Genomic DNA, 9,447 nt, shown 5'->3' with positions numbered 1-9,447 from the left:
AAAATTCTAGATTTTCAGGTGCTTTAGCTCACTGAACAATGCTGCCTCTTCTAGTTTATACAGTTCTTCTCTCCTTTGGGAAGCACCTTCTAATCTGAGGGCAGAAACAATTTGCCTGGTCTCTACCCCTTCAGGGCTGACTTTGCTTCAGTCTTGCCCTCTGCTTTCTTCATTTCCTACCTGCAAAAGGGAGCACCAGACTCTTACAGGCAGCTTCCATCATGCCACTCAAAAGGCACAAATTTTTAACACACAGTGTCTGCTAAGTTGCAATATGGGATGGAGCTGGATGGAGCTTCAGTGTGTTCTTTCTCTTCTCTTCAAAATCTCAGTTTGATGGCTCTTGGGAGCCCACAAGAGAGCCAGAGAGGGACTTTTTACAAAAGCATGACAAGGGCCAGAGGCTCTAAGCTGACAATGGAAAGGTTTAGAATAGATAATGGGAAAAAATTATTTACTGTGGAGGTGGTGAGGCATGAACAGGCTGCCCAGAAAATATGTACCTGTYCCYRTCTCTGGAAAWGTTAAAAGCCTGTTTGGATRGGTCTTTGARCAGTCTGGTCCAGTGGAAGGTRTCTCCACACATGGCAGGGATGTTGGAATGAGATGATCTATAAGGCYCCTTCCAACCCAAACYRTTCTATGATCCTTTAAATATCATAAGTGCCTTATCTTACACACAGCATTGATACATAGATAAATGTTTACTTGGGGTGCTTGAGAATATCTTCTGATACTTCTGCAGGCACTGCTAACTTCTTCCAGAACTTCTACGGGCCTTCAGATTGAGAAAAGCAGGACAAGATCTGCAGGCAGCATGACCTGATATAGCTTCCAGTAAAGTGAGGATCATGTCCAGGAAAGCAGTGTGTTTCCTCTGGAAAGAAAAGCCCCCCACCTCTTTCACTATAAATATACTAGATTTGTGTGCTTTGTTTTAAGCCCAGTTTCCTAAGGAAGCAAGGTCTGTGCAGTCATGCTGTGTCTGTCTGTTTCTGTTCCCCACTAACTCTCGTTAGTTGTCTTGACCAGATTTGACACTGGGGGCCACAGTCTCCAGCACTTCAAGATCTTTTTGTACCTCGGTGACCAAGAGCAGAGAGGCGTTTGTTGTTCTTTATGTCTCCCCTAAGAGAAAAGCTTTATCAYGTGCCTTTTCTGAGGCTGAATTCAGAGGGGAAGAGACCTTGTGAGACAGGTTAGCAGGAAACCAGGTTGTGTTAGTTCCTCTGCTCCAGGAACTACTTGTTTAGTTTGCAATCTCCACAGGAAGCATCCAGCATGACAGATACCATGCAGGCAGTACCCCAAAATACCTTTTTGAATCTGGACGTTTCAGTTTTCAAAAGTTACAGATCTTTTTAGAGATCTGAGAGGGTACTCTGTTAGCCTTTGAAGTCTGAAGAACATCTGATGCTTCCCCAACAACTACCTCTCCGTCTTTGTGATGTCTTTATCTTCTTGGGGCAAGAAGATTTTGGGGTGCACTGGAGGACCTCCCTTTCCCAGGTCCCCCCTGCCAACACAAATCAGGCCTTGCAGATCATGGAGTAATTTGTTTTTCTGCAGATTCAGTGGATAGCAGGAGTCAGTCATGGCAGCAATTTGTATCCACCTGCTCATGTGCATTCAGCACAAATTAGAGGAAAGAGAAACCTTAACGATCCAATAAGAGAGCATTTTATAGCCCCTCTGCACAGCAGTGAAAAATGCACACAGAAAATTGCAGAAAGTTTACTCTCCTGAGAGCCTTATTTGTGTTACAGCCCTCTATTAATCATAGCAGATTATTGTTTTGTGATGTATACTCATAAAATCATCACTCCTTTTTTTGGTGTAATGGTGCTGCCTTATCTACTGCCTCTGCAGCTACATATAACAAGCAAAAAATCTGTGCCTAAAGAATGAAACATATATTAACAAGAAAAAAACCAACAACCCATAACTCACAGCTGCATTACAGGTTCCATACAGGATCATATCTCATCTACTTTGCTTAACAAACATATCATGTAGACATATCTATCTTAAGACAGACGTGATTATTCATTGCAAAAAYGACGGCTATTTTTATGTAAAGTAGAAACAAATGAAGTAAGAAAATGTACTGAGAGATTTTTGGCTATGAATTTTTGGATTGTGAGCATGGTATTCATATGGCAGCTGCTTTGCTGGATACTGCCTCACTGATGGCTTGTGGCATTGATTTATTGACATTCCCAAACTAGAAATTAAGGCAGCCTCAGGGGAGGATATCAACTGACCTGTAAATTGGAACATGTGTTTTGGGTTCTTCTGTTGTGCCTTTTTTTTAAAAACAGGACTTCTGCCACTGACTTYAACTTGTTCCGTATAACACAAAAAATTCTTCCACGTCCCAGATGTATTCAGACCATAACAATAAATTAGGACAAMGGACTCATGCTGACTTCTGTCAACAGAAGATCTAGCTCCTGTGGTTGAATTATTTTTTTCCTATACAGCATTAGAAAGAAGAGCTACCTTTTCTTTTTCAACAACTTTTTTCCAAAGTCAAGATAAATCTCAAGTAACAAAATGTGAGGTCAGTGAATACTGAATTCTATCCAGGGTGTTAGCAAGTTGGTGAAAGAGCATTCTCACGGAGCTGTCTGCCACATCTGCTGATGTTCCACAACAGAAGAGACTCCCCAAAGTCCCTGTCTTCAATTACCCCTACACCAGGTTTCTCCCAGTCAGTCAAATTTTATCTGAGTCATTTACCCACCCACTGGCAGGAGCGTGGGAGCAGCGAACAAAGGGCAGGCATCCACCGGGAACACRGCCAGAGTGAAGACTGACAGGGCACGCTGGGCGCAGATGATTCGATACCGCGTTTTCGTAACCAAAGTCTGAGGCAAGGATTTACACTGGCAGAATTCATCCCCTGATGGGGCCTGATACTGCAGGGAAAGAAAATCATGATGATAACTCTGTCATCCAGGCTACTTACAAAGTATCTGCTAGGCATTTTTGAGGCAGAAATGGTATTTCTGGAGYAGCAGAAACCTAAAGCCAGGAGAAAGTTCAAGGGAACCGTTCTCATTTAAGAGCACAGTTTTCAGTGGATGTCAGTGCCTGGCCACCAAAATCCAGCCACCCTGCAGCTACCGCCCATGGCAGATAGCACAGGCACTTCATGATATGACTGACCCTGATCCCAGCATGGCTGGCAGACCCTCTGTGTGCCCCTCTCGGGCTCTACAGCCCCTCCAGCCTGGTCAGCTGTCCAGTGGGGGTGACCAATGGCACCCTTGCAGCATTGCACCAGTGGGCTAGCAGCTCACCAACAGTGTAGCTCTTGGGATATAGCCAAGAAGGACATGTATTCAGTGGCAAAATACRACATCACAGYAGCCATTATCCCAGGGAAGCATTTCRCAGTACATTCACTCCAGTTTTTATCCTTGTCTCCAACTTCATCGTCTGGGTTACTTCCTGTGCATTCATACCCACAGGACAACACAGAGAAAACCACCTTTCAGTTCCACTTTTCCTTTCTAATGAAAAGGTAAAATAAATCCTAAACATCCTATTTTCCTTATAGTTTTTACACTAAACCATTTGCACATATTACAACACTGCCTGAACTACTCTCGATCACCTTAATCTGATTTTCCATCTCTGTAACACATGGCTGTATTAGCAAGCACTAATTTATAGGAAGGTCAGGTTCCAGGGTTGGTTTACCATTTYTGTGCTGGTGGATGTGCTACTTGTTCCTCATCCCTGTCCAGTTCTGCAAGGTCCAAAACAAAGTGTTTTCCCTTTTGAGACCCACCACCTTTGCACTAATCGCAGTGCAACACAGAGGGAATWGCTCCGAGCAGCTGCTCTGACACATCGTGGAGTCCTTATGGCAAATATCTCCCTGGCCTTGAGTTTCTCTTCCCATTGTTGATTTATTGTGTCTCTCTAACAAGGAAATAGCAATAACTTTACTGTGCAAAATCATACTCAGTGAATAAAAGAGGTTCCTATTTTTCCTTTGTTTTTTAGAGATGTCTGCAGCCGTACCCATACCAGGTACTTTTTGCTTCCACTGTGGATTGTTCTGAAAAGCATCCATTTGAACAAACACTGGAAACAAAAGTTCTTGTTTACTCAGTAAGCTCTGAATGTATTTGCACTGAAACTAGAGTGAAAGGAAAATAAAGGCCTTGATCTCTTCCTCAYCACCAAGACCAGAAGGTGAAGGAAATCCACAGCCTGTCCCTAGATCTCCACCTCCAACATCAGACAGAAGAAAACAATTGCCTTCCTTGGAGACTTCACAAAAAAATAAAGCTGTAACTAAATAGAATTCCCATGCGAGCAACTTTGGGAATTACTCTGCTGTTATTGTTACAGCAAAACCTTCATTGATGCTGAAAGACTTTCATGTGAATGGAAAAGACTCTGAAAAAGAAGCTGAGATGACAGCAGGACACAATTGCTGTGCCCCTTCTGCTGCTGCTGCTCCAGGGTCTGGTGGTTCAACCAATGCCTTCTCCCGCCTGGTGACACTGGCCAGATTTCCTTCCTGTTTGCTCTTAATTTTCATAAGTGACTATATTTGAAAGCCTCTAAGGTTAGGCATGGGAGAGTGCTCATGACTTGAGTTATGGACATCAGGGTAGGAAGAAAAGCTCATGGTAAGACTCAAATGTCAGCAGCTATCCAGTCATTATACATCACTAAAAAGCAAAKAAAAAGTCAATTTCACAGCTATTCAGATCTTTGCATTTTAATAGCAGCAACTTTTTTTACTCAGATATTGGTTGTGCTCAAAGAGTCACAGGCCTAAATTTGGCCTCCAAATGCAGAATTTTTAAATATTTGAAATAAGCCTGGACATCTATGCTTTCCAGTTCTCAAAACCAGTCATCAGGGTCCCTTGCAAAGACCTGTACCTTCTCCAGCCCTTCTTCAAGCCAGCCAGGTTTTGCCAACTTTGACTTAAGGTGCTCTGAGCTTGCATGGATACTGCCTACCTTCCCTAAATACTGTGGGAATAGATTCAGACTGCCTCATTGTAACTTCCTCCTCAAAGAAAAACACTGCAGAGATATGCTATCAGCTGCTGTATGTGAAAGCACTGGCGTGACAGTGATGGTCTTGCTGCTGAGAGGAAGGCAGAATGCTGTGAAGGGATGTGATAGGGAATGCACTAGTTAAAATACCGGTAATTTGTAGGTCTATAATAAAGGTATTTTACTAGTTTAGAGCATCAGCAGGATCAAGAGACTGAAACTCTACCCATGATTTGCTATTTAACTTAAAAACTTTTTCTTTCTCCAATACTCAGTTTGGATACTTAGAAAAGAAAGAATTATGAGCAGTAGAAGACACAATACATTAATGCCCATAAAGTTCCTTCAGATATTGGCTCTACAGTAAATTAAAATATAAATTTTAATGATCTCTTATTTATTGTAAGTGAGATAAATGGAAGCAAGGCCTCTGGGTAACCTTAGGGTATTGCTTTCATTGCATTCTAACAATTTATTAATGTTCTTTCATTTTCATTTCCCAAATTCATTGTAATCTACTCTGGAATATTTCTGAGTACGYGCAGTCTTTTATTCACAGAAAGGTGTCCTCTCCCCAGCAGGCCCAGAAATGCTGGCCTGTGATTAGAGAGGTAGGTTTTTAACAATTTATAAAACATTTTTCTGCMGTTTTAAAGAGATTTCTCAGTCACCCCTGCATGGACATTTGTCTCCACTCGAGCAGCGGGAGGTCCCTGGTCATGTAAGCTTGGCAGACATGCGTTTGTGTGCTCAGCCATGAAGATAGGGCTTTCACCAGGCGGGCTGCAGCACTCGGGGGACAGGCACGAGACACCAGATTTATGGCATTTCGGTGTCCAGCTGACAGCGTGGCAGTGTTCACACAACAAAAGTCATGAGACTTTTAACTTTTTTTTTTTTTATTTTAACTTTAAGTTGACTTAAAGTCATGAGAAAGCCCAGCCAAGAAAGCACCCAGCAACCCAATGAGGTAGGAAGTTCAGGGTTAGGGATTMAAATCCAGCACCCAGCATGACAACATTCAGATGGCACATCTGCCCCTCTGCCTGTCTGCTRGGGTCTCTAATCCTCGGCTGTGGGTTAAAAAGCCTGGCTTTTAGGGCAGCTGTTTTGTACTGGGCTCCACCTCCACAGAAGGCAGGTACCCATCCCATCCACACCAGCTCCTCACCATCTCTGTGCCAACCATACTGACCTCTTGGAGCAACAGCCCAAAGGGGTTATGATTGATTTCGTATCCACATGGGCATTTATTAAAGGGGAAAGGAAATATGGAATGCCTTCAAACCTGMTTTTAAAAAATGCTTGTCTCTCTTGCCCRTATCTCCTRCTGMTGAATGGGTTCTCCTTTGTYTCAGTAAGAGCTACCGTTTCAGAGRTATTTTCCAGAAAAAGCATGGAATTATTAAGAAGCGTAGGAATGAAATTACTACAGTAGATGTGAGCAGATAATTCTGGTTTTGTGGATAGCCAAATTTTAAAAGATCTGGATCWGGATCAYAGGGAAACTCAGCCAAMACACACACATGCACACACACACAACTTTTTAGACTGTTTGCAGGGAATGTTCTCTTACTTTAGTCCAACATGAAATTCATCCTGGCAATTACAGGGTAGTGGTGTCAGCTTCATGTCTCTGTCACTGATTCTTAGTCTCACAGAGGATGGGAGAGCAGATATCTCAAGGGCATTTCTCTACAGGACTTTGTTCAGGAAGAATCGAGGAATTGACTTGGATTATGCTAACTAGAACAAGGAGCCCTGTCACAAACTTAAATGTACTGTTAATCCATGATGCATTTTAGCTTGACACTTTCTAATTGACCTGTGACATAGATGAATTCAAAATCTTGATGGACATCAAGGGTTGCAATGTTCAGTCCAGCCTCTGTGCATCCTCAGGTCAGAGGCATGCACATATAACTTTATCCTACCAGCCAGGGCAGTCGTAGATACAAAAGAGCCCAGAGAGGGTTTCTTGGGACCAAAGGACACTTGGTTCCTGGCTTCCTGAGGCACCCTTTACTACAACCCCTTTCCCACAACAATGTCTGCTGCATCACAACAGAAAAGGGCAACAAGAAACCCCCAAAGCAGGCACTTCTACAGGGCAAAGAGACTTCTTGCTTTTTTGTCTGGGTCTGAATTTACTCTGTGCGATCAAAGGGAATTGAAACCACCAAAATGGGCCTTAGCAACAGTCCCAAACTGCAACAATGCTGTGGCTCAGACAGCAGGTACCCTTGCTACAGCACCCTGGGTAGCATGGTAGGATGGAGACAGACTCTTCTCAGTGCAATCTAGTGACAGGATGAGGGACATTGACAAAAACTGAAATGCATTAAATTCCYTTTGAAMTTTGGGAAAYACTTTCTTACTRTGGGCTAGCAGAATACAGTRGTGTCTCCAACTYTGGAGGTATTCAAAAGCCATCAGGACATGGTTCTGGGCAATGGGYTCTGTAGATGGTCCAACGCTGAGCACGTGGGTTGGACCAGATGAGCTCTAGAGGTCCCTTCCAACCTCAACCACTCTGATTCTATGAAGAGTTATAGCTTGGAAAATAAAATTCATCTGAGACATGGAGTAGAGCAGGTTCAGCTGCTCACACAGTGCAAGTGTTAAAAAAAAAAMCCAGATAAACCCAAAACAGCCCAATCACTGCATAGACACAGACACGGGTAAAGCACATACCCACTGAGGGAAACGCAGCAGCAGCACAATGAAAACTGAGGGTTGTTGGTATTCAGAAATTCACCTCCACCACCATCCCCCCACCACCACACTCCCCGGTTCTGCTGACCCAAAATGTGCAGACACAGCTCAAAAATCCTCCATCCCCTCCCTGASAGGCAACCTCGGAGCTCGGTGTCTGCAGGCAGAGAGCGCAGCGCTAGAGGGCACCAGCAGGATGCGGCCGGTCGCTGCTGCTGGAGCTCGCCAACCTGCCTCGCTGAGGATTAAGCGCTTCTGTTTTCTCCCCTTTTATTAAAAAAAAAAAAATTAAAGGGATTTAACTCACTCCCTGAAAGCGACGCACACCTCTCTACTGCACAGTAACTAAGAAGCTTCTGTTAAAGAGAAACGCTGGGTGCTAAGACCCTGACAAGAGGTTTTGTAAGTCCTCGCAGCTCTGCAGTGGTATGAARTACCCCAGGCACAGACATGAGGGGAATAGTCGGGGAAACACGGCTTSTCTCCAAAGAAGGAAACTGCTTATGTAGCAAAATTTGAAATTTTTTATATTCGGGACTCGGTGTAAGGAACCGCAACCAGGGAAACAAAGGAAAATAGAAGGTGGAACTTTATTAGCCAAGCTCCCTGTTCTCCCCACTCTGCTCCTGGAAAATGCTTCAGCATCTGCAGCAGGTGCTGCTCTGACACCTTTGGGATCCAGGGCCACCACTCTGCGACATCACTGGCCATTCCACCAACCCATACACAGACAGCGGGACCAATCACCCTAGAAAGTTCAGTGCCAGCACTCCTCGGCTCTCCACAGGGACTCCTGAGCTGTCACCTGCCTGAGGCAGCTGCTCACCATTCCAGCTTCATCCCAGGGGGTCACCCAGGCCAGCATAGAGCATCCCCTATTCGTCATCGTCAGCCAACATGCAAGCCCAGCCAAACCACCCTCACCAGGCTGCCACCACTCCTCTGCAGGCATCACCTGCTCTGTCAAATCTCATCTTTTCTTTCTCCCAATATATGCACTCCCGGGGTGTATCAGCACCAGGAACACCATCTCCTCTGTCCCCACAGGAAGGCAGGAGAGCTGCACTGGTAGGCACAGCCATCTCCCACCTCCCTGTCACCTCCAGCCTCCACCTTTGGGGACCAGGAATGGGTTTATATGCTCACTGCTTGGCCTGGGCTGAGCAGAGACTGCCAATTGTACTGYGCTGTACTTAATTATGTAGTAGTTTTATGAGGTGGACTGCAGCACACAGGGGACCGACGTGAGACCACCAGATTTATTGCTCTTTAACTTTGAGCTGACAGTATAACAGGCTCTAAGAGGTAAGTACTCAGTGCTTTATTCACTGATCTTTTGCCCTCTCCCTGCATTTTCGTACAATATTTTGGAGCCTGTCTGGGATGATGGGAAAGATCTGGAATAGTGAATAGAAGCATGAAAAGAAGAGAAAGGTAGGCAAATGGATAGACTGAGAGACCAAAAGAATAGGAGACAGATAAAAAAAGATGGAGGAGAGGCAGGTTCTTGAACAAACCAGGTGCTCCAAAATCCATGGCCCTGAGTTACCATGTCATTTTCCTGGTCATGAAATCACAAACTGGCCTTGTGAGCAAAAGAATTCTGGAGATGCTAATGGCTGCAACCGTGTGGGACTCTTAGCTCAGTACCCATTCCTTAACAACAACAATTATATTTTAACAAAAAAAAAAACAAAACAAA

This window comes from Malurus melanocephalus, unplaced genomic scaffold (assembly GCF_030028575.1).
Source record: "Malurus melanocephalus ecotype Western Australia unplaced genomic scaffold, MMel_1.1 scaffold_209, whole genome shotgun sequence".
Classification (NCBI taxonomy): domain Eukaryota; kingdom Metazoa; phylum Chordata; class Aves; order Passeriformes; family Maluridae; genus Malurus; species Malurus melanocephalus.
The sequence above is the reverse complement of the archived record's forward strand: the minus strand, read 5'-3'. Positions refer to the sequence as shown.